Source organism: Magnolia sinica, chromosome 13 (assembly GCF_029962835.1).
Source record: "Magnolia sinica isolate HGM2019 chromosome 13, MsV1, whole genome shotgun sequence".
In the NCBI taxonomy this organism is placed as follows: Eukaryota; Viridiplantae; Streptophyta; class Magnoliopsida; order Magnoliales; family Magnoliaceae; genus Magnolia; species Magnolia sinica.
Genome location: NC_080585.1, coordinates 15576509 through 15599881, shown reverse-complemented (window position 1 = coordinate 15599881; position 23373 = coordinate 15576509). Strand labels below are relative to the sequence as shown.

At 37.9% G+C, this 23373-nt stretch overlaps 1 protein-coding gene across 2 annotated transcripts in view; it reads left to right on the top strand.

The window, feature by feature from the left end:
• The window catches only part of LOC131222953 (probable RNA-dependent RNA polymerase 5), a 95916-nt gene that overhangs the window by 13717 nt on the left and 58826 nt on the right, over nucleotides 1–23373 (top strand). The window contains exons 12-19 of one of the 2 annotated variants that reach the window (XR_009160245.1): nucleotides 1231–1379; nucleotides 1756–1867; nucleotides 1995–2220; nucleotides 2600–2745; nucleotides 3850–4012; nucleotides 5663–5801; nucleotides 6002–6157; nucleotides 6516–6840. The exons of the other annotated variant lie outside the window; for it this stretch is intronic. The gene's annotated coding sequence lies outside the window, so the exon portion shown is untranslated. Of the gene's footprint in view, nucleotides 1–1230; nucleotides 1380–1755; nucleotides 1868–1994; nucleotides 2221–2599; nucleotides 2746–3849; nucleotides 4013–5662; nucleotides 5802–6001; nucleotides 6158–6515; nucleotides 6841–23373 lie in introns of those variants that run through there. 2 annotated transcript variants of the gene reach the window in all.

Here is a 23373-nt window from a genome sequence, read left to right as displayed (position 1 = left end):
CCAGGCCCTTCTTTCAACAATACGAACCTTTTGCTGTGTATACGTTAGAAATAATTTGTAGAACTTTGTTTCTTTTTTCTTTTTTTCCTTTTCATGTTTAGCATATTCAGAAGCTTTGTCTCCACAAGTTGGAAGCTTCAAGGCTTAAGCCTGAGCCTGACACATCTCAGTGACACCTCTCTTGCCTATAATGCTATTGGTAAATCAACCTTTGATGCCTTTCACCCCCTTGTTTGTGGACAGTGGCTTGAGGTGCTTCAAGGCTTGGTTTTGAGCATCAGGGTTGCAAGGATACACTTTTGTTTTTGGATCAGAATGGTTTTTCTTTTCTTATTGAATCTAACCACATCTCATCTTTCTATAAATGATCAAATATGTTAGTTAATGGAAATTGTGCATCCTTGACCTTATTGATTGTCAAATCGGAAGGCGTGCATGTCCTCCTTCCTGTCTTCCATGTGGCACTGCTCGTATGTGCAATATGCGTCTACGAATTAGGTTTTTACTTAACATATTGAGATTATTAATCCTCTTGACATTTGGTTGACATTTCTCCCGATTCGCTATCTTACCTTGTCTCAGTATCTTATATGCTACCTTTTGGCTTCTAACATGGGTTCCAAAAACCAACCGAGGTGCTTCATTGGTATTGTATCAAGCATCATCTTATTGAGGCGTCTCGGGTCTGAGTCAGATGAACTTTTCTAATGTTTACCTAGCACAATGCACATAGCTTTGTGCTTCAGTGCTTCATTATGTTGCAATATAAATTATACCTATTGTGGCCTCCTCTTCATATCAGTGATTCTAGCCTTTGATGATCTATTGCATTAAGCAATTATATGAATACTTCAAGCCACATGATTTTTGTCACTTTTGTTGATTTGTGCATTCAATTAGCTAGCTGTAACTGTAAACAACTTTGAATATGTTACAAGAGATATTTTCATTGCCTCGATAAGCTTTGGGATTTCTATTTTTCTTGCATTTATCAAAGTAGAGGTGATGGGTTTTGAACCATGGGATGATGGTTTGCCATGGCTACTTATTACATAATGTAGATGATGCATTATGTAAGACCGTGAAAAGCAACCAGGGCATCTATGTAGCTAGACCTTATGTTTAATTGTGGCTGATGCAATGTACTTTTAGTACATGGACCTTGCGGTTCTTTGTTATCCGCAAATGCGATGTGAAGATTTGATCATACTACTTGTGTTCCCTTTCCAGCAACCAGCCAAAGAAAACATACCTGAGTAAGACTTTAATTTCACTACTCAACTATGGAGGTGTCCCAAAAGAATACTTTATGGATCTTCTGACGAATGCCTTGAATGATGCTCAAAATGTTCGCTCCAATAAGCGTATCGCATTAAAAGGTATATTTTTTACTTAAGACTTGTTAGAAGTGTTGTTGAAAGTGATTTTAAAAGCACATGCAACTTCCACAAATTTCTACCACCATAGATTTCTTAAAATTTTGGAGCTTATTAAAGTTTTCTGTAGAAATTTGATGTAGTTTTTCGATATTGTTTCAACATGTTGTCATCCTCTTGTCATCGCTGAATAACCTAGAAATTGTTCGTTTATTAATTATTTTGACACTATAATAAATTCCACAAATTACTAGTGCTTACAATTGCAATCACAACAATCACAGAGACATGGTTCATTTTCCTGCATTGAGAATGATTCTATGTGGAATTCCTCTTGATGAACTGTATTTGATAGGTCACTTGTTTGTGCTAATGACAGAAGAATTGAAAAGTGTCAAGCAAGGAAGGCTATATGCCAGTGACTGCTACTACTTGATGGGAACTGCAGATCCAACTGGAACACTAAATGCTAATGAAGTTTGCGTTTTTTTGTATGTAATTTTATTGCTATATTACTCTCTGTTTATCCGACTCCTGTGATGTTTTTAGACTAATGGGAGATGTTTACATTTGTTATCAAGTTAACAGTGCCATGCTTTATTTCTTACTACTATACAGAGACGATGGACAAATCTCGGGAAATATATTAGTATACAAGCCTCCTGGACTACACTTTGGAGATATCCATGTCGTCACTGCGACTTACATCCAGGATTTGGAGAATGTTGTTGGCAATGCTAAATATGTTATTTTCTTTCCTACCAAAGGGCCACGATCATTGGCAGATGAGATGGCAAACAGTGATTTTGATGGGGACAAGTACTGGGTGTCAAGAAATACACAGGTTGGCAATCGTTCCCTATTAGTTTATTAAGTAACATATTTTAGTGATTGTATTTCACAATATAATTGGTTTTGGCATTTGATTTTTTCATGTCAATTCTTTTTTCAAGTATATTACTTGGGAAACATTTCTGTAAAAGGATATCGATAAATTATATGCAAATCTTGTTATTTGGGTTTTAAGAATTATGGTAAGATCTTGGGTAACATAGAGGAACAATAAGTTTTTGCAAACTGTGTTTTTAAGGTACTGAAGAATTCTTTACACAGGAATTTCCAGCTTCTTTTTTTAATTTTTTTAATTTTTTTTTAAAAATTTTTATAAATGTTACATGATTTAGCTTTAATTTGATGTTGATCACATACTACTGCTGCTTCAGCTGTTGGATCATTTCAAAGCAAGCAAACCATGGGAACTGGTTTCTTCCAAGAGTAAAGTGCAGCAACACAAGCCGCCAGAATTTTCTGCTGAGGAATTGGAACATGAGCTTTTTCAACAATTCTTGGTGAATAGGTTTGAGCCAAGGTAAATGCTATTACCATGCTGTTCAAGAAGTTATTAATTTTGTCTGTGCAGATTCTTCCTCCTTCCTTTCTTTCTTTCTTTCTTTCTTTTTTTTTTTTTTTTTTCTTCTTCTTCTGAATTGCCTTGTTTTTTTCAGTGATAAAAACAATTGAGTAACATTTGTCTTAAGACAAGCTTGGGATGAGTGTCTAATGCTGCATCATCTCAGAGAATGTTTAACCCTATACTTTTGTGAATTCATTGGCCAAAACATTTGTTTCCTCAATAAACATGTGAAATTCTCTCAATAACAGAAGTGAAAGGTTTCTACTCCACCCCTCAGCACTGTGAAAGGTATTGCTGCATTTGATGATGCTGCAGATTTGACATTGTAGCAAAGAATTAGGATAAGTACATTCTAGCACTAGATAATCATCATCTAAGCCTTCATGCTCATGAGAAATCCACTCCGTCGATTACTTTATCAACCTCCCAATAGGACAAGTCTCTGAGCACCGTGCAGATCCAAAATGCATATGGGCCATATGACATCAAATAGTTGGAGTTGAAACGTCAACTGTTGAAAACTTCAGGAAGCCCAACAAGATGCCTACACGCACAAACGTTCATAATGTCCGTAACAATGGGAGACACTAGCCTCACAAATATCGGCCTGATTTTAAACTTCCCGTCGCTGAGGACCCCAAGGAATCAGCATTCGTCAAAAGAATGAGTGTGTATATACTAGAGTACCGAAAGCGGCATGACGGATTTCTTACTGTTTATGGCTAATATCCAAAACATGATCAGTCAATTCATTAGTATTTCATGGAACTTATGCACAAATCCAAGCACCCGTTGCAGTTGTTCAAGTCAACCCCCACCTACAAGTAAATACATGTAATCTGTAATAATTACATTGGTGCTTTACCTTACCATGGTAAAGCGAAAAACAAACACAGCCTTGGTTAGTTGCACTTACATAAAATCTGCAAATAATTCTCCATGATTATGAAGTACAATATTAGACAGTGATATGAAGTTTCTTTGATGATTGTTTAACTTTTGCAGTGGACGACAGATATTTGATGCTGATAATTGGTTTTTTTTTTTGGCTTTGTCCAGTCACACTATGGCCACAGCAGCAGATAGCTGGCTTTCTTTTATGGATGGACTGTTGATGTTAGGAGATGAATGTGCTCAGGAAAAGGATTGCTTGCAAGAAAAGATGATTAAGCTTATCAATATATATTATGATGCGGTAGATGCTTCGAAAACTGGATTGAAGGTTAGTTGAATAAATAGATGCTGAGTTTCAAGGTTTGTCTGGTGATATAAACCCATATCCATGATATGCTCATTTATTTGGGATATATAAACCCATATGCATGACATGCTAACACAGCCCTTTGGCAGTAAGAAAATATACAAAAACATTGATGGGCCCCATCATGTGTTTGTTGTGACCTGAAAATTAGATTTGTCTAGTTGTCCGTGAGGCACACATGAATGGAAATATCAGATGATTAAATAGGGATAGCTGTCCACACAACATACACATGTGGACTGCCTCATGAATGGACTTCCCTGGCCTTTTAGCCATGTTCAAACCAGTGTTTTAAATAGTCACGCTAGATAGCATGTAGCTTACGCTATATAGCATGTAGCTTACGCTACATAGCTTAGCTTAGCCTCAACACTATGAAGCTCATGAAAATAGCTTAAGTCGCATGTAACCTATGCTACATGATAATTTGCATGCCTTACACACTACATAGACTATGCCGCACGCTATGTAGATCAAATTACAAGGTATTTTTCACTACATTAAAATCAATTAATGTTTTCAATGATTTGTAACCGTTTATCTATTTTCAATAAAAATTAGTTAATCTTTTCAATTCTTTTAGTAAAATAATATAAGTAATAATATTAAATCAGTTTCATTGCTCTTTCTTTACCTTTATACTTAATCAGTTCCCTTTCCTATTACTTTAGGTTGTGTTTGGTTGCACCCAATGCGTTGAAAATTTGTTAAATTTCATTACTAATCAGTCTAATTTGGTGCATAGTAGTATGAAGCTGGTGCAACCAAGCACAACCTTGATTAAAAATCCAGAAGTAGCGTGTAGCTTACACTGCACACCGTAGATTACGACTCACACTTTAGAGGGGTGAACGTTACGCTACACACTATTCACTATTTAAAACACTGATTCAAACATTGGATGATTTAGACTTGGTGTTGACTGTGCTGCTGGGAAATAAGAGGATAATAGAAGTGGACATCCAACCATAGATCACCATCATCATCTAATCCCTATCCCAACTAATTGGGGTTTGCGACATGTATAACCATAGATTTTTTCTGTAAAGTCTAATCCCTGGACTGATTGGAAGATCCAACCCATTCATCACTTGTTAACCACCATACTCTCCTGCTGGTCAGAAAACTGTTCTTCAAATAATTTTACTTCATAGCATTTAGCTCTTGATGTTTGGATAGGAGGAATCAATGTGAAATGAATTTGTTTTGCATAAAATCAATGTTTTCCATTATTTGCATCGTCAAAAACAGTGAAATGATCACTTCCATTTCCACTGCATTTTTCGAGGTTTGGAAATCCTGATTACTTTTTCCCCCCCACAAAATCACTGCTTTCCACTGTTGGATGGCGAGAAACCGTGAGGAATTGCCTCTACCATTTACGGACGATTTCTCTTGGAAGAGAAAGCATGATTACTTCAATGAAATCACTATTTTTCACTCTTTGGATTGTAAGAAACAGTGACGAATCCTCAATACAATTTCTACTGGATTTGAGTTTTGAAATCATGATTACATTTTTTCATGTCCTCACCTCGGATTCATCCAATCAATCTATTCTAGGGGACTTCTGGTTCCTTATGTAACTTTCCTACCTCTATTCTGAAACAGGTAGAAGTTCCCGAGGAATTGAAGGCTGAAAAGTTCCCACATTACATGGAAAAGCATAATTCATACCATTCAAATTCCATCTTGGGAATGATTTATGATAAGGTGGATTCATTTATAGAAGAATATCAGCCATTGGGAGGTGAAGATTCATTCAAATCAAGACATCAAACCACACTTTATACTAATTCAGCTGCATTTTCATCATGTTGTGTATGCTTTTATGGCACACTTAATACTAATTCAGCTGCATTTTCATCATGTTGTGTATGCTTTTATGGCACACTTAATACTAATTCAGCTGCATTTTCATCATGTTGTGTATGCTTTTATGGCATGTAGAAGCATGAGAGATCCCTTGCTTCAGTGGAGAAATTTCCCATTCTTGCTGCAATGGAACATAACAGCCAGTACCAAACTGAGAAGGCCTGTGCCATGTCTATGGATGGTGAATCCAAGAACGCTGCAGCAGATGAAATTATACACAAATATAAGTAGGTATTGCAAGGAAATCTACATTTTAGCAGTGATTGTATTGTTGTCCTAATGCCCTTTTTTTTGTGTGCAATTTCAAGTTCTATTATCAGGTATTGCATGGAAATCTATATTTTAGCAATGGTTGTATTGTCATCCCAATGCCCTTTTTTAAATGTTGTTAAAGGGAAAGCTAACGTCTCACACCTGTTTTTTTTTTTTTTTTTTGGTGTGCGCGCACGCTCAATTTCAAGTTCAATTATCATTTATATTTTTTCCAGCATTATTTTAGAAATTGTGGGTAATGATCGCAATTGAAAGTGAGGATGTTCCCTCTTGGTAAATTTTCTGGCGTGTCATTTGATCACTGGTGATATTTCAGATATTATATGGAGCTGCAGAGTTCAAAGAGAGCATGAGGAACAGAGGAAAGATCTTTAGTGACGCTCTCACTACCTATCAACTCAGTTACTTTCATGCGAAAATCTCAGGGGTTGGAAGATGCAGCTTTACAAGGAAGGTTGCAGGCCGTGCTCTCGTCAGCTGCAAACCATAAAAGAGTGAAAGTTTGATCCTCTGTCTTGCATCCGTACTACATGAGGGCTTGGGTTAACCAAACTGTTATTGTTTCCAAACTTGTTATGTAAATAGGTCGTTATAAGACCGTGTTTTATTCAAAGTAATGCCATGAATAATTTGTAGATTCATTACTTTGTAGCTGCCCCGATTTGTGAAAGAGATGTAAACAGGCCTGACATAAAATGGTCTCATTTGAGAATTCAGGTGGAAACCCAATCCCCTTTGCCAATATCTTTGTTAGGCATAATTCATGTTCATGTCTTTTGTTTATATGTCCTGGACATCATTTCCTTCCACCCTGTCCATTCCTTCCCTATGTGCACCTTGTACATCTCTTTTACATCCTTGTTGCAACCATCTTTTTACTGAATCCTCAGCTATTCATCACAAACAGGAAAAGTAAAGGAAAGAACGTATTCCATATCTTAAAACACTCACAACTCGAAGTTATACAACCATCACCATCGAACCTGCAATTGTATTGATTTTTCTATGGGATTTGAATCTTGACAAACTAAAAGCTCAGACTGATAGGGGGGCCCATCTCCCATGGGTCTCGCCTCACACGAGCCACCCACCCCAAGTGTGCTCCTGTAGTAATCACCCCTCGGTGAGGAGTCTTGAACATGAGACCTCCCGCTCTAAACGCCTCACACAAAGCACCCACCCTGAGTGTGCCAGGTGAGGAGTCTCGAACATGAGACGCATGACAACTAACCACTTTTTTTTTTGATGACAACTAACCACTTGCTCTAAAAGCTCGAATCGATAGAGCGTGGCGAATTAATCCAAGTGCATCAATTGGACCCCACCAAGCAGATGGCCTCACCCGAAAAAGGGCAGTCCACTAATTGGGCAGGCCACACTTTACAACGAAGATAGATCATTGGAAATTCTGAGTTTGCTGAGGTGCAGTCCACCTGATGTGTTAATCAGCCTGACTTTTGGTGGGATCATCTACAAGGTGGGGTTCACTTGATTCACAGAGATTTCCGTGGAGAGGTGGGCTTAGCAGTGCTCTTCCATGAAATGACTACAGTGCCTTGGTTACGGTTTTTCTTAGGCATGGAGTGATGGACAACACATGCACATCATTGGAAGGCCGATCTTCCACATGCAAGATGAAGACTCCATATTGATGGCATTCCTCTATTCTCCTCCATCCATGGTAGTCCAAAGCAACTCTTCAACCAGCTGTGGCAGCAAGTCGATTTTGCTTGGCCAACAAGTCATAGTAGCTATATGCCTAACTTCTCTACCAGTTTCTATTCTACACTTCAAAAGGAACTTCCCACTAGCTACATAATGTAGGGGTATTTTTACACCGGGCTTGAGTGGGGTGGCGTCTGGGATGCAGGGGTACACTTAGGGTGGGCAGCCCATGTGAGGTGAGTGGCTTGTGTGAGATGAGACCAATGTGAAGTGGGGCCCATGAGGGAGGTTCGGCCGAGGACCTGACCCATGGGATGTGGGGCCTGGGCTATGAGATAAAGGGATTAATTCACCACGCTTTATCAGTTTGAGCTTTTAGAACAAGTGGTTAGTTGTCTTGCATCAGTGGGCTTAATAAAATATTTAATAATGTCCATTGATGTTAAGTTCACTTCGGTAGTTTTAGTAAGACCCACCAGAGGGTCCCATCATTTCAAAAGTGTTCCCGGTGTTCCAACAAATGGTGTTATCATTTCATTAGTTGGTCCCACTATTTCCACCAATCAATGCTAAGGGAACCAAGTAGCCTCATGTTCCCCACATGTATAAAGTTAAAACTCACATGCGGGGTGGGAACTCCGGTGGGAGAATAATATATTAGCGAGGCATATTTTCTGCTCTCGAGATTCGAACATAGGACCTTCCTCTCTGATACCATGTCAAACAACCATTTACTCTAAAAGCTTAAGCTGTTAGAGTGGTGTATCAATGTATATCAAGGGACTGTATCACTTCAACATATCTATCTCTAATGGTCACAACTACAGCTTTGTTGTTTAGGTAGAAGGACATCCAACCTTTCTTTGAGTAGAAGTGAAACTCTGAGCCGCTGTCACAAAAATCCATGCACAAGGCTTGCGAGTAATCTGATCTCCCGATCAGCATCAGATGACCTCAGATTTCAGTGAGCTAACCCATTGGCCTGCCATGATATTCTGGCCATGCTTGTAGAGGTAGAGAACCGGACCAATTGGAAGTTTACTATTTTAGTTTTACCTTATTATATAAAATTTAACTGAACAATAAGTAACCAGCATTGAATTGGAAACTACCTTAAGATTTGATAACAACAATAAAAATAACTATAAACAAATAAGTAAACAAAAAATACAAGTAATCCTTAATCTTTAGTTTATTTATTTATACACATTTATAATATAGTGACATATTTGCCTTTATTGCCATCCCTTTCCTCATGACTTGATCCTTAGCACATTGCGTCCATGGTTCTAAGACTTGGACTTGGTCAGACCTGATAAATGTCAATGTGAATCAACAAACTAATGGTCCGGATTACTGAACCATGGGTCCCATCTGTCACTCATCCACTACAAGACTCAGGAATGTATGAGTGGGTCTAAGTCACCTAGTCTTAAAACAACGATTTGAGTTACATGAAGCTCTAGGTCAGCATTTGAATTTTCAAGCAATGATAGAAACATGGCCCTCCTACTTTTAGATCTAACAATCCCTCTGTTAAATTTACATTCCACACCTAAAAGCTTCGGACTGAGCAAAACTTACAGAGAAGAATATACTGCCTTCGAAACCTAGATTGGGTTTGGGATAAATGATCCTTATGTAACCCACAACCTACATGGCTCTGTGTAATACATCAGGTGATTCGGAAATGATAGGGTCCATGCATTGCGTTGATGGAGGCGTTCATTTCATTATCAGTGGCAATCTGGTAGTTTCCAAGTGTTTCTGTAATTCCTGGCATATGTTGTATTAGATTTGGATTAGTGAAGAAGCATTAACTTGACCCAAATGTATTGGTATGGTAATTAAGGTAGAGCTATCGCAGTTGTCCATTCAGTCTAAGGAAGAAGACATTAGAGTCTTATTAGGAATGGAGGGGTGACATGCAAAAGAGTCACTTTGGGATGAAGCACACCCAGTAGAAATATCTGCTGCTACACTAGCTTCCTTGAATACAGGTTTTGCTGTCAATTCCTAAGGTTCATATCCAAGAGGTAGCTTTCAAGGATCGGTTGAATATTTCAGAGCGATGCAATTGATGTGGTAATGATTTAATTGTTCGTTAGAAATCACCTTCAATCTCTGATCTGAGAATGTGTCACCACTAAGTAACACAAAAGTTCAGTCCTCTACCATTTAGTAAAAGATAAGTCCATTTTCTATGGTTTATCTATTACTAAGATGCAAATAATCCAATAAAAACAAGGAAAAACTGTCTGAAAGATTTATAGGGCTTTTCTTGTTCCTAAAAAGAACTAGAGACAACTTGTCTGTGCTATGGTACACGTGCCTCATGCTATTGTCCATTTTTCAGGGCTGCAAATATGCAATGATCAACCTTTTGTGCATCTCAAATGCTCTGTTTGCCACATCTACCAAGTCATAAAGTGATCCAGGCCACATCTATACCACCGTGTACTGTCAATGCTTCACATGTGAAATGTTAAATGTGCAATTGTACTATTCAAGCTTCCCGTTGCACTGTATATACTGCCATACATTTTCAAGCATCACGTATAGGCCACATGTGGGAAGTTTTCAATGTGCATAAATAATTCTTCTTATGAATGCTTGATTAACTACTTGACAATTGTCCAAAATAATGAAATGAGAGAGCTGTTGGGGAATTGTGGAAGCACATAGAGACAAATCAAGCAAAGTACTACCAATCACACAACCAAGTCCAAACACAAACAATTCGAAAAACCCTTGCAAGAAAAAACCATAGCACAAAGTGATGAGTCACTATGCCAAAACAATGAAAAAAGACTGTCATAAAATGCAGTTAACGACGGACTACGTCCGTCGCATGGTCCATCGAATTTCTCGTATAACGTAAATGACGGTCTGTCAAAACAAACGACGGATCTGATCCATCGGGAAAAATGACGAATCATATCTGTCGTAAAAATCAAAAGCTCAACAATTCAGTTGGATTTTTTTCATCATTTTAGAATTTTACGATGGATCACATCTGTCGCTACTCTAGGAGATCAAAATCCATCAATTTCAAATCATCAACAGATTGTCCGCCATTGGATTATCTGCAAAAAATTTAATAAATATTTCATTCGTTATTTTTTGAATCTGTTGCACCTGGTAACATTCTATACATATCAAATTCATAATATGAAGGCATATATGACCATTCAAATGTACGGGTTGTAAAAACTTATAAAATTTGCATACACATGAAAATCATGGTAAATAAACAGACGACATTTATGTAGAGTACCACATTATGGAAGAACTACATGAACATATAGATCAATCTATTGTAGTGTGTATGCATGCACAAACCCAAGGTAGTAACACAATATGCAATTGGATTCCATCAAGCTCTTTCAAAACTAGTGTCTAATTAGGAAAGGCATGAAAAGTATATATTACTGCAAGAAAGAATATGACTTCAAAAGATGCATGAATTTTTTCTTTCTTTTTCACAAAAGCATCATATGGAGTTCTATATAAACGCGTATCAAGACTATTTCAAAAGTATCCATATCTTCGATTGTCTAAACAAAGTGACTGCAGTATAAATGTATTAGTGATTAGAAACAATAATTATTCATCTATGGCAGACCTTAGCTGATAACTTGAAAGAAACCATTTTAGCTTATGATATCCTCGAATAAAAAATAATAATAATAATAATAATAAATAGTAAACTGAGATGGTTCACATCAATCTTTTTAGGAGCTCAAAATATTGTAAAACATTAAGGATCTCACTCAACTTTTTTAATGTTGACTGCAAAAGGAAAAAAGAAAAAAGAAAAAAAAATGAAGATGAACAAGAGCCGAAAATCCAACTGGAAGAAGCATATATAAACCAGTAAGAGCATGTGACATCCAGCCCCTCGAATAGGTTGGCCCAACCATGAGTATCGCCTAATTTACTAGGAAAAAACATATATAAACCAGTAAAGTAAGGACAAGTACATATCATAAGATCTTCATATTAGTCATTGATACATTGATGAATGCCACACGGAAAAAATGCATATAGGATTCTTTTAGGAAGATTTTGTTAGCCCAACTTGTGAATACCTCTAGCATGCCTCAGGGAATGGCTATTGATGAAAATTTCTCTGCTCCATTTGATCAAGTATTTTCCAATTGTTTTCTTTTTAATGTTTGCCATCTTGCTATTCTCTAAGCACTCTGCAGATGCCCGATATACATTAACCAATATGATGTGGTCTCCCTCTAGGCTGGAAAAGCGTTTCCTCCTAGCTCTTGCCGGATCTCAAGGGAAAGTGGTTATCACCAATTAAAAAAAGATTGTCAGAGAAAAAGGAAAGCAACACACATGTATTGAGGCAAGTATCTTAATTTCAAACTAGGATGCAAATGCAATATTATACAACTACAGGTGAACTCGCCAATATCAGTATTTTCCATACTTGTCATTTGCATGGGCTGAATGAATGGATGCCAAATGGCAGAGAATTATACAAAACAATCCAATGTTTAGCTCTAATAAACAACAATCAAATTCATTAAATCAACATGAACCATACAAATCCTAATTTATGTGCATATCAAAACAGGAAAAACAATACGGTACCACAGATTTTTTGTAATCAAGAGTAATATGCATACTAGGAGCGAAATGAAAGAAGCTTGCTAATCGTCTCTAGCTGGATAGTGCGACTGCTTATGATACCTACACTCAGTAGCATGAGCACACACCAAATACACCAACATTTCCCACATTTGTATTTAGCTCTTTAAAGCTTTTATGATTGTACACAAGCTCGATGAGTTTGTACGGAAAAAGAATAAATTCTCTTCCATATTACTAAAAGAAACCAACACAACAGTACCTTCATTTCTGAAAGCTTCTGCTCTGCCTTTCTTTCCACTTTACTGTGCTCAATATTTAATCTTTACAGCATTGCAAACTTTCGAAACACCTAGCTAGCCAAACATGAATAACTGCATAAAAAGAAAGAAAGAAATGAAACTATATGTATTAGAGAAGTTACATAGAAGCCACAGAATTCTGCAAATGCTAATTATTTTACCTGACTACAAAAGAATAATAGCCTTTTGCTGCTCATTAAATGTTTTCCTAGTGATCCACTGCTTCATATGCATCTGAATGAGAACAACTACTCTCCACCTTACCAAAAGCTCAAACTCCTTTCTTGCAGTTTCACCCCTGACAACTCATGAATTGCAAACCATGCCTCAAATTTGCATAAAAGAGGAAAATATTGTTAGAGCGTAGGCCCGTGGCTGCGCAATAGCAGCATTTCCAGGGATGGATGAATTGATGATTTCTCCAGCCTAACCCCCAAACAAGGCATTTTCTGATAAGCTCTTCTGTGCTACTCTCAGTCTCAGAGTCATCATGAGCCTTATTCAGCACCTGAAAGAGAATGCATTAAGAAATAATTCCATGTATAGTGTGAAGGTAGGAAAAAATCATTCAGCTTGTGCACGTGGTTCAGTCTGTTCTCAAATGATTCCATCATAGTTCACCCAGGTTCTGCCTTGATCAATTCTCACTTCACTCTTCACTTTAGAATCATGGTTCGCCCGGGTTCTTCCTTAATCAGTTCCTTCACTTCATTCTTCGCTTTAAATACTGTTTCATGAATCTTTTCCATAGTTGTTGCATCTGCAATTGTGTCCCTAATTCCAATACCAAATCCATTCTGCAAAAGCCAATAGTTAACAAGCCACGACGTGGGACCCAAGAACTTGCGGGCTGCATCTGGACCAACCTCTTCCCTGTAAATCCAAATACAAAATTGATATAAAGTCACACTGAAGGCATCCACATGGGTCACAAAGAAAAAAAGGGGATAAAATCAAAACCGGAAACTAGTCACGGGTCACATACCAGATGACATAAGACTACCAGTAGATGTTCCAAGGGTCTTCTGGCAGAGAGTACCAGAAAGCAGCTTGCCAACGATATAACTAAAGAAGTAAAGATTATTGCTGAAGGCATGGATGATTGATATGCAGAATGAAAGTTCTCAAGTCATATGAACATCATAGTTCTGAAAAATTACATCGCTTGAACATGGATACTAACTAGCAAGGGAAGTTCATTTAAGATATTAATATTGAATGTTGTCTATAGATTAAAAAAAAAAAAAGTCATTCTTTTGAGGTAAAACATTATCAGCTGATCCAGGTCTCTTGGCATCTACAACAGGTCGAACTCCCTAAAATTAGCACATTCCAAACATATCTGACAGTTCAGATCAGCAATATGATGGGCCATATCTTGTGATCCAATGGTCAGATTTGAGTGAAATTTTATTTAAACATCTGAAGTCATTTATACTTCAATCTGGACTGATCAGATTGCCCTAAAATCAGTTTATATCTAGAAAAACTAATCATACCTATTTAAAAAGTGTTTTGGACGGATCTAATTCGTTTCATGTTAGATTGGGCTGAATTTTGTTCTCTGTCCCAATTAGCACGTTCCAAACATACATGACCATTCAGATCAACTTTAGGATAGACTCATCATAGAATTTGATCAATCTCATCGTCATAAGTTATTCTTGTAAAGACACTTCTATTATACTTGGGCTATAATATCAGTTTTTCAACATCTCAGTTTTTTGTTTTAATCTCAATTCTTTTCAAAATTTCAAAATTTCTCAAACATTGTTATTTTTTTTTCCAAACCTTTTAACTTTGTTTTTCAAAATCGCAATTTTTTTTAGAACTTTTTAATTTTTTAAAAAAATCAAAATCTCGTTGTTTTTTTTTTTTTTTTTTTTTAATCTCAAATTTTCAAACTCTCAAAATTTCTCAAACATTGTCATTTTGTTTCTCAAACTTTTGAACCTTTTCTTTTCGAAATCACAAATTTTTTTTTTTTTTAACTTACCAATTTTCTCTTTCAAAATGTTTAATTTTTGTCAAAATCTCAATGATTTTTAAATCTCATTTTTCAATCATTTTCAATTTTTTTTAACTACTTAATTTTCTTTTTCAAAATGTCTATTTTTTAATCTTAATTTTTCTTTTCAAAATTTATAACAAAACCTCTTCTTTGTTATCAAACTTTTCAATTATTTTCAAAATACAAATTCTGATTATTTTTTTTTTAAATCTCAATTTTTTTTCTAAAATCTAATTTAAATTTTCAAACTTATCAATTTATTCAAACTTCTCAAAATTTTCAAGATGCCAATTTTTTTCTTCAAAAACACCATTTTTTTTTCAACTTTTCAATTTTCTTTTTTAAAATGATAAAATTTTGTCAAAATCTCGATTTTTTTTTTTTTTAAAATCTCTAAATATTTTTTTTCCAAAATCTCTCTCTCTTTTTTTCTCAAACATTTTCAAATTTTTTTTTTAAAATCACAAAATTTTTTAAGTTCTCAATTTTCCTTTTCAAAGTTTTAGATTTTTATAAAAATCTTGATTTTTTAATCTCATTTTTTCTTCAAAATTTCTAACGTAAATGCATTGATTTTAAGGAGAATTTCTCACTAATATTTAAGAAAGACTCATTGAGGATTATAATGGCTCTTATAGCTCATATAGATTTGGAGTTACCTCAGATGGATATAAAGACGTGTTTCTCAATGGAGATCTAGATGATAATGTATACTATATACATATTGCAACGTGAAGGTTTTGTAGCTGATGGCTCAAAACATATGGTTTATAAATTCAAAAAATCCCATATATGAGTTGAAATATGTATCACGATAGTGATGCTTGAAATTTCATAAAGTAATTTTATCATATGGTTTTGTAAAAAAACACTTCAGATGAGTGCATCTATGTCAAAATTAGTGGGAGTAAGTTCGTCATATTAGTTTTGTATGTTGATGATATTTTGTTAACTAGCAGTGACATTAGGATGATGAACGTACCAAGAAATTCTTATCTCAAAGGTTTGAGATGAAAGATCTTTGTGATACCTCTTATGTCATTGGCATTGAGATACACCGTGACAGATCACGCGGACTGCTTGCCTATCACAAAGGGCTTATATTGATAGGGTACTCAAAAGATATAACATGTAAAATTGTGCTCTTGGACAATTGCGTATTGTAAAGGGTGATAAATTCGGCCAGTTCCAGTATTCCAAGAATGATTTAGAAAAGAATTGAACGAAAGATTTTCTGTATGTGTTAATAGTAGGGAGCATCATGTATGTTCAAGTTTTTATGCGACCGGATATTACCTTTACAATTGGAATGTTGGGCAGATATCCCTCTAATCTAAAAATGCAATATTGGATAGCTGCAAAGAAGGTGTTATGCTACCCACAAAGGACAAAAGACTTCAAACTCATATACAGAAGATATGATCATTTAGAGTTAGTTGGATACTCAAATGTAGATTATGCTGGTTGCGTTGATACAAAGAAGTCCACCTTGGGCTACATCTTCATGATGGTTGGTGGAGCTGTCTTAGAAAAGTATGAAGTAATCAACGACAAACTTATTTACCATGAAAGCTAAGTTCATTGCTTGTAATGAAGCATTTGATGGGGATTTTCTCCTCAGGCTCGACCGGTCGAGTGCCTCGCTCGACCGGTCGAGGGTGGTGCTCAACTCAAAGTCCAGCAAGCAAATTGGTTTGGGACTTCGTGGTGCGCGACTAGTCGAGGGAGGTGCTCAACCAGTTGAGGTTATGCAGATTCATGTTCGGATTTTGTGCCGACTGCGTAAATTTGAGGCAATTTCGTAAGAGGTGCGAAAGGGAATTGCCTAAACTATAAATAGGGGTCCTTAGGGCTGTTTTATGCAATACAAGAGAGTTTTCTAAAGCTTTGCAAGGGTTTGCTAAAGGGATTAGGGCTATCAAAGGTGAGAGAGAGAGAGAACTTGTGGAAGGGAGGTTCTGTTCGTAGAGGTTATCTACTGTGCACTCGATATCTCGGCGCTTCTACGTCCTCGTGATTAGTGAGATCTCTCCGTTTTTCTTTTATTCTCTTATTATTCATCCACTCCTGCGTGAGTGAAGAAGGTTTGATCCAAGCGGTGTGTGCTTGTGATCGGTTGTAACATTCTACTTCATAGTGGATTGTTGCTCTGGACTAGGTCCCGTGGTTTTTACTTCTTTGAGAGTTTTCCACGTAAAAATTTCCTTTGTCCTGTGGTTTGTGCTTTGATTTATTTCATTGCTTTATTATCCCATAATTCTGGTATTTTTAGGAAGCTAGATCCTAAGGTTTTATGCAACGGCCCCCAACAAAGTGGTATCAAAGCTGTTGGTTTATTGAACGGAGTGAGATCAGTTTGAATTATGAAAGGTGGCTCATTAAGGATGATCAGTCTCAATGGTTCTAACTGAACCATATAGAAGGCTAAGATGGAAGACTTACTTTATTGCAAGGACTTGTATGCTCCAATCCTTGACATATTAGCAAAGACAAAGGATATGATAGATGATGATTGGAAGAAGTTGGACCGAAAGGCAGTGGGGTTTATTAGACAATAACTGGACGATTCCGTATTCCACATGTGTCTACGGAGACCTCAGCCGCTAGCCTATGATTGAAACTGCAAGGGCTGTATGAGAGGAAGACAGCCGGCAATAAAAATTTTCTAATAAGACGACTTGTGAATCTTAAGTTCAAAGATGGTGGTTCTGTGGCTGAGCACATGAATGAAGTCAGCAATATATTGAACCAGCTCTCCGCTATGAAGATGGTCCTAGACGATGAATTACAGGCTTTGTTATTGCTTAGTTCATTGCTTGATATTTGGGAGACATTGGTGGTGTTTCTAAGTAACTCCACGCCAGACGGAAAGGTGTCCATGAAACAGGTAAGTAGTTGTCTCTTTAATGAGGAGACAAGGAGGAAGTCTCAAGGGTCTACTCAGTAAGAGACCCTTGTGACATAAGAACGGGGGAGAAGAAATAACAGAAAGGGTGGGAAGGCTCGAGATAAATCAAGAGGCAAGTCGAGTACCAGGAAGAATGTTGAATGCTGGAATTGTGGCAAGAAGGGCCACTACAAGTATGAATGTCATTATAAGAAGAATGACAAGAAATGAAAAGGAAAGGAGAAGGAAGATGAATCAAATTCTACTGCGATCGCTTCAGATGGCGACGTTGTAGTTATTCTTTCAGCAGATCGTGATGTTTGTCTCACGACTACGAGTCAGGACAACAACTGGGTGATAGACTCGGGAGCCTCGTTTCATGCGACTATACACAAGGATTTCTTCACAAGCTACAAGTCAAGTGACTATGGGACCGTGAAGATGGAAAATTCTAGCATATCGAAGATCGTAGGGGTCGGTGATATTTGTGTGAAGACAGATGTAGGCTGAACATTGGTTCTCAGGGATGTGAGGCATATCCCAAACCTTCGCCTCAACTTGATATCGACAGGAAGACTGAATGATGATGGCTATGAAAGCCGGTTTGCTGGTAGCCATTGAAAGCTCATCAAGGGTTCGTTGATTGTAGACAGAGGAAAGAAGTGTTGCACCCTTTACAAGGCAAGTGTCAGTGTGTACAAGGGTGGGTTGAACGCAGCAGAAGATTCAGCTATTGACATGTGGCACAGGCATCTAGGCCACATGAGTGAAAAATGGCTTCAGCTACTAGCGATGAAGCGACTCCTTCCAGACGTGACAGGTATACCTCTCAAAACATGTATTGATTGTTTATCAGGGAAACATCATAGAGTTTCATTTGTTAAATCTGCTTCTCATATTAATAAAATGCATACATTAGATTTGGTTTATTCTGATGTTTGTGATCCTATGAGGACAAAAATCTTAGGTGGGGTATTGTATTTTGTCACTTTTATAGATGATGCATCTAGGAGGGTTTGGGTCTATGCTTTGAAATCCAAGGATGAGGTTTTTGGTGTGTTTAAATTGTTTCATACTATGGTTGAGAGAGAGACAGGTAGATCATTGAAGCGCATCCACACTGACAATGGTGGTGAATACATTGGTGACTTTTATGAGTATTGCAAGTCCCTGGGTATACGACATGAACAGATGGTTCCCGAGACCCCCCAACATAATGGTGTAGCTAAGAGAATGAATCGCACCATTGTTGAGAGAATCAGATGCAAGTTATCCCATGCGAAGTTGTCAAGACATTCTGGGGAGAAGCAATGCACACGGAAGTATATTTGATAAATAGGTCTCCATCAGCCTCGTTGAATGAAGAAGTACCCGAAAAGGTGTGGACTGGACAAGATCCATCGTACAGTCATCTCAGAGTGTTTGGATGCAGGACATTCATTCACGTACCAAAGGACGAGAGGTCCATGCTCGATATGAAGATCAGACAATGTGTGTTCTTGGGATATGGTGATGAAAAATTCGGTTACAGACTATGCGATCTGACCGAGAAGAAGCTCGTCAGGAGTAGAGATGTGGTATTCTTTGAAGATTAGTGTATAAAAGACATTGGTAAGCCAGAGAAGAACTAGCCTAGCTTGGGTGAGCTAGAGGATATGGTTCCGGTTATTCCTCCCGTGGTGCCTAATGACGGGGGAGTACAGTAAGGTGCAGAGGACGAGGGAGTTCCTACAGAAGATGGTCGGGGGAGCAGCCCACTTAATCCACCTGTTGAGCCACAGGTGAGGAGGTTATCTAGGGACAGACAGTCATCCAAGAGGTACTTGCCACATGAGTACATTATGCTGACTGATGGGGGAGAGCCAGAAGATTATTCTGAGGCCCTAGCCGACGAGCATAAGAGGGAGTAGTTAAAAGCTATGCAAGAGCAGATAGAATCCTTGCATAAGAATCACACTTATGATATGGTGAAATTGCCTAAGGGCAAGAAAGTTTTGAGCAGCAAGTGGGTGTTCAGAAAGAAGGTTGAGCAGAAAAATTCACAAACGAGGTTCAAGGCCAGACTTGTGGTGAAAGGGTTTAGTCAGAGGAAATGTATAGACTTCGAGGAGATATTCTCACCAGTGGTGAAGATGACATCCATACGGGTGTTGCTTGGATTGACGGGTAGCATGGATCTGGAGATAGAGCAGTTAAATGTTAGAACTGCCTTTCTCTATGGTAACATAAAAGAAGAGATATACATTCATCAACCAGAGGGGTTCGAAGTCAAGGGCAAAGAGCATATGGTGTGTAGGCTAAGGAAGAGCTTGTATGAGCTGAAACAAGCTTTATGGTAATGGTACAAGAAGTTCGACTCGTTCATGTTAAAGCATGGATACGACAGAACGGAGTTGGACCACTGTGTGTTCACGCACAAGTTCTCAGATGGTGATTTCTTAGTTCTACTGATATACGTTGATGACATACTCATCATGGGAAAAGACATCAAGAAGACTAACAGGCTGAAACAGGAGTTGAGCAAGTCGTTTGCGATGAAATACTTGGGCCCGGCTAAGCAGATCCTAGGAATGGAGATAACCCGTGACAGAAGCAGCAGGAAGCTTTGGCTGTCACAAGAGCGGTATATTGAGAAAGTCCTAGAGCGGTTCAATACGAATGCAGCGAAGCCAGTCAGTACTCCACTGGATGGTCACTTCAGATTGAGCGACAGGCAGTGTCATAAGATGAAAGCATATATGGATGAGATGTAGAAGACACCCTGCGCATCAGCGGTATGAAGTTTGATGTATGCTATAGTGTGTACGCGCCTAGACATAACATCTGCGGTTAGTGTTGTTAACCAGTATCTTACCAATACTGGCAAAGAACATTGGGTAGCGGTGAAGTGGATACTATGGTTTCTAAGAGGCTCACCCAGGTTGAGCCTATGCTATGGTGATGAAAAACCTGTGTTAGAGGGCTACACAGATGTATATATGGCAGGTGACATAGACTCCAGGAAGTCTACATCGAGGTTCATGTTCATGTTTACAGGGGGAGCGATCTCTTGGCAGAGCAAACTACAGAAGGTCGTAGCATTGTCAACGATAGAGGTTAAGTACATTGCGGTCACAAAAGCATGTAAAGAGATGCTTTGGATGAAGATGTTCCTACAGAAACTTAGCTTGAAGCAGGAGTAGCACGTGGTCTATTGCGATAGTCAAAGTGCTATACACTTAGCAAGAATCCAAGGCAACACTCCAAGTTGAAACACATAGAGATTCGGTATCATTGGATCAGAGATACTTTGGAACAGAAAGTGTTACAACTTGAGAAGGTCCACACGGACGATAATGGGTCAGACATGATGACCAAGGCTTTGCTCAATGGCAAGTTTGAGGTTTGTAGAAACCGGGCTGACTTGAAAAAGATGAATTCCTCTTGAGTCGAAAAGGGAAAGATTTGATGGAGATTTTCTCCTCAGGTTCGACTGGTCGAGTGCCTTACTCAACCGGTCGAGGGTGCTGCTTGACCAGTTGAGTAGTGCTTAACTCAAAGTCTAACGAGCAAATTGGTTTGAGATTTCGTGGTGCTCGACTAGTTGAGGGAGGACCCTACTCAACCAGTCGAGGTTACGCAGATTCATGTCCGAATTTTGTGCGAACTGCGTAAATTTGAGGCGGTTTCGCAAGAGGTGCGAAAGGGAGTTACCTAAACTATAAATAGGGGTCCCTAGGGCTGTTTTAGGCAATACAAGAGAATTTCTTAAAGCTTTACAAGGGTTTGTTAAAGGGTTTAAGGCTATCAAAGGTGTGAGAGAGAGAGAGAGAGAGAGAGAGAGAGGATGCTTGTTGAAGGGAGGTTCTGCTCGTAGAGGTGATTTACTGTGCACTCGACATCTCAGCTCTTCTATGTCCTCGTGATCAGTGAGATCTCCCCGTTTTTCTTTTATTCTCTTATTATTCATCCGCTCCTGCGTGAGTGAAGAAGGTTTGATCCAAGCGGTGTGTACTTGTAATCGGTTGTAACGTTCTACTTCATAGTGGATTATTGCTCTAGACTATGTCCCGTGGTTTTTACCTCTTTAAGGGTTTTCCACATAAAAATCTCTTATGTCGTGTGGTTTGTGCTTTGATTTATTTCATTGCTTTATTATCCCATAATTCTGGTGTTTTTGGGAGGCTAGATCCTAAGGTTTTGTACAACGGACCCCAATAACATCAAATCAGTCACTATGGTTACAACATTTCTTCTTCGGTTTGCGGGTAATGGAGTATATCTCAAAATTATTGAGAATCTTTTATGATAACTCAACTGCGGTTTCATTCTCTAACAACAACAAACATTTATCAAAGTAAAAGCATACCGACATTAAGCATCTTGTTGTCAAGGAAAGAGTTCAGAATCGTTTAGTGTCTGTGGAGTTCATCAGTACTAAGCAGATGATTGCGGATCCGCTCGTTAAATGGCTCCCTATCACGCCATTTCAGGATAGGCATATATCATAACATTACGTGTATAATAGCTTATACCATGCTTCCTAATTCTTAATTTATGTTGTTAAGAATGGTAGTATTTGTAACCGTGCTTAGTCTTATTTAGTTAAGATTAAATATAATGATGGCTACCACGATCCTATACCAAGTCTTAATGGATTAGATTCTAGAAGCATTACCCGTATGATCTAACAATTGCATTGGTTAACCATTCGAATGTTCTCTTTAAAACATTTTTAAAATTTAATCATTGATGTTGATCAATATAGTCGAAGTGGGAGAATGTAAGAATTTTATAAGAGCTTTATTGATCAATGGTCTGAATCTCCTTAAGGGTTAGATAATATGATCGGGCGTACCAATGGACCTCACTCCGTTATGATTGATCTAAAAGTCATGTATAGGTTGTGGTATAATTGTTTCGCATGTATAGTGTTTTAGGTAGATTGGGAATCTTAAAATCATGTGTAGCTTAAGGGGAGAAGTTTCGATGAGTTACAAACTCCTCACCCAGTAAATATAAAAACAAGACTAGGTATTTAATCCTACAAATGTTGGGGCGCGGATTCGCTACTGAACACTTCAGTAGCCATATTGCTACTGAAGTGATGTGGTCGCGTTTCATTGGTGCAAAAGTTGGTCTCGGTTGAAAGCATTTAATGCTCCTCCGTCAAAAAAAGAAACGCCGTTTACTGGCCATGTTTATACTCGGTCTCGGAAACATCCCCATTTTACTTTGATTCACGAAAAGCAGATTGGGTACTGAGTAACTCCGAACGCCACAGTAAAGTCCTTGGCCCCAAGGTAATATATGTATTTTATCCACTCCGTTCATCCATATTACCAAACATTTTAAGAGAATTAGACTAAAAACGAATCATATACAAATCTCAAATGGACCACATCATAGGAAAAAGTGTAAATTGAATGTTTACTGTTTAAATTTTTTTCGGGGGCCATGGAAGTTTTGGATCAAGCTGATATTTATGATTTTTTTTTTATCCATGTCTGTGTGATCTTTTAAATAGGTTGGATGACAAATAAACATCACTGTAGACCTTAAAAAGGTTTCAACGGTGGAAATCGTTATTCCCACTGTTTTCGGTGGTATGGTCCACTTGAGATCTGGATATACTTTAAATTTGGGCTCAATCGTTCCAATCAATGTAAAAACGGATGGACGGTGTGGATAAACAACATAGAATCAAGATGGGGCCAACAAA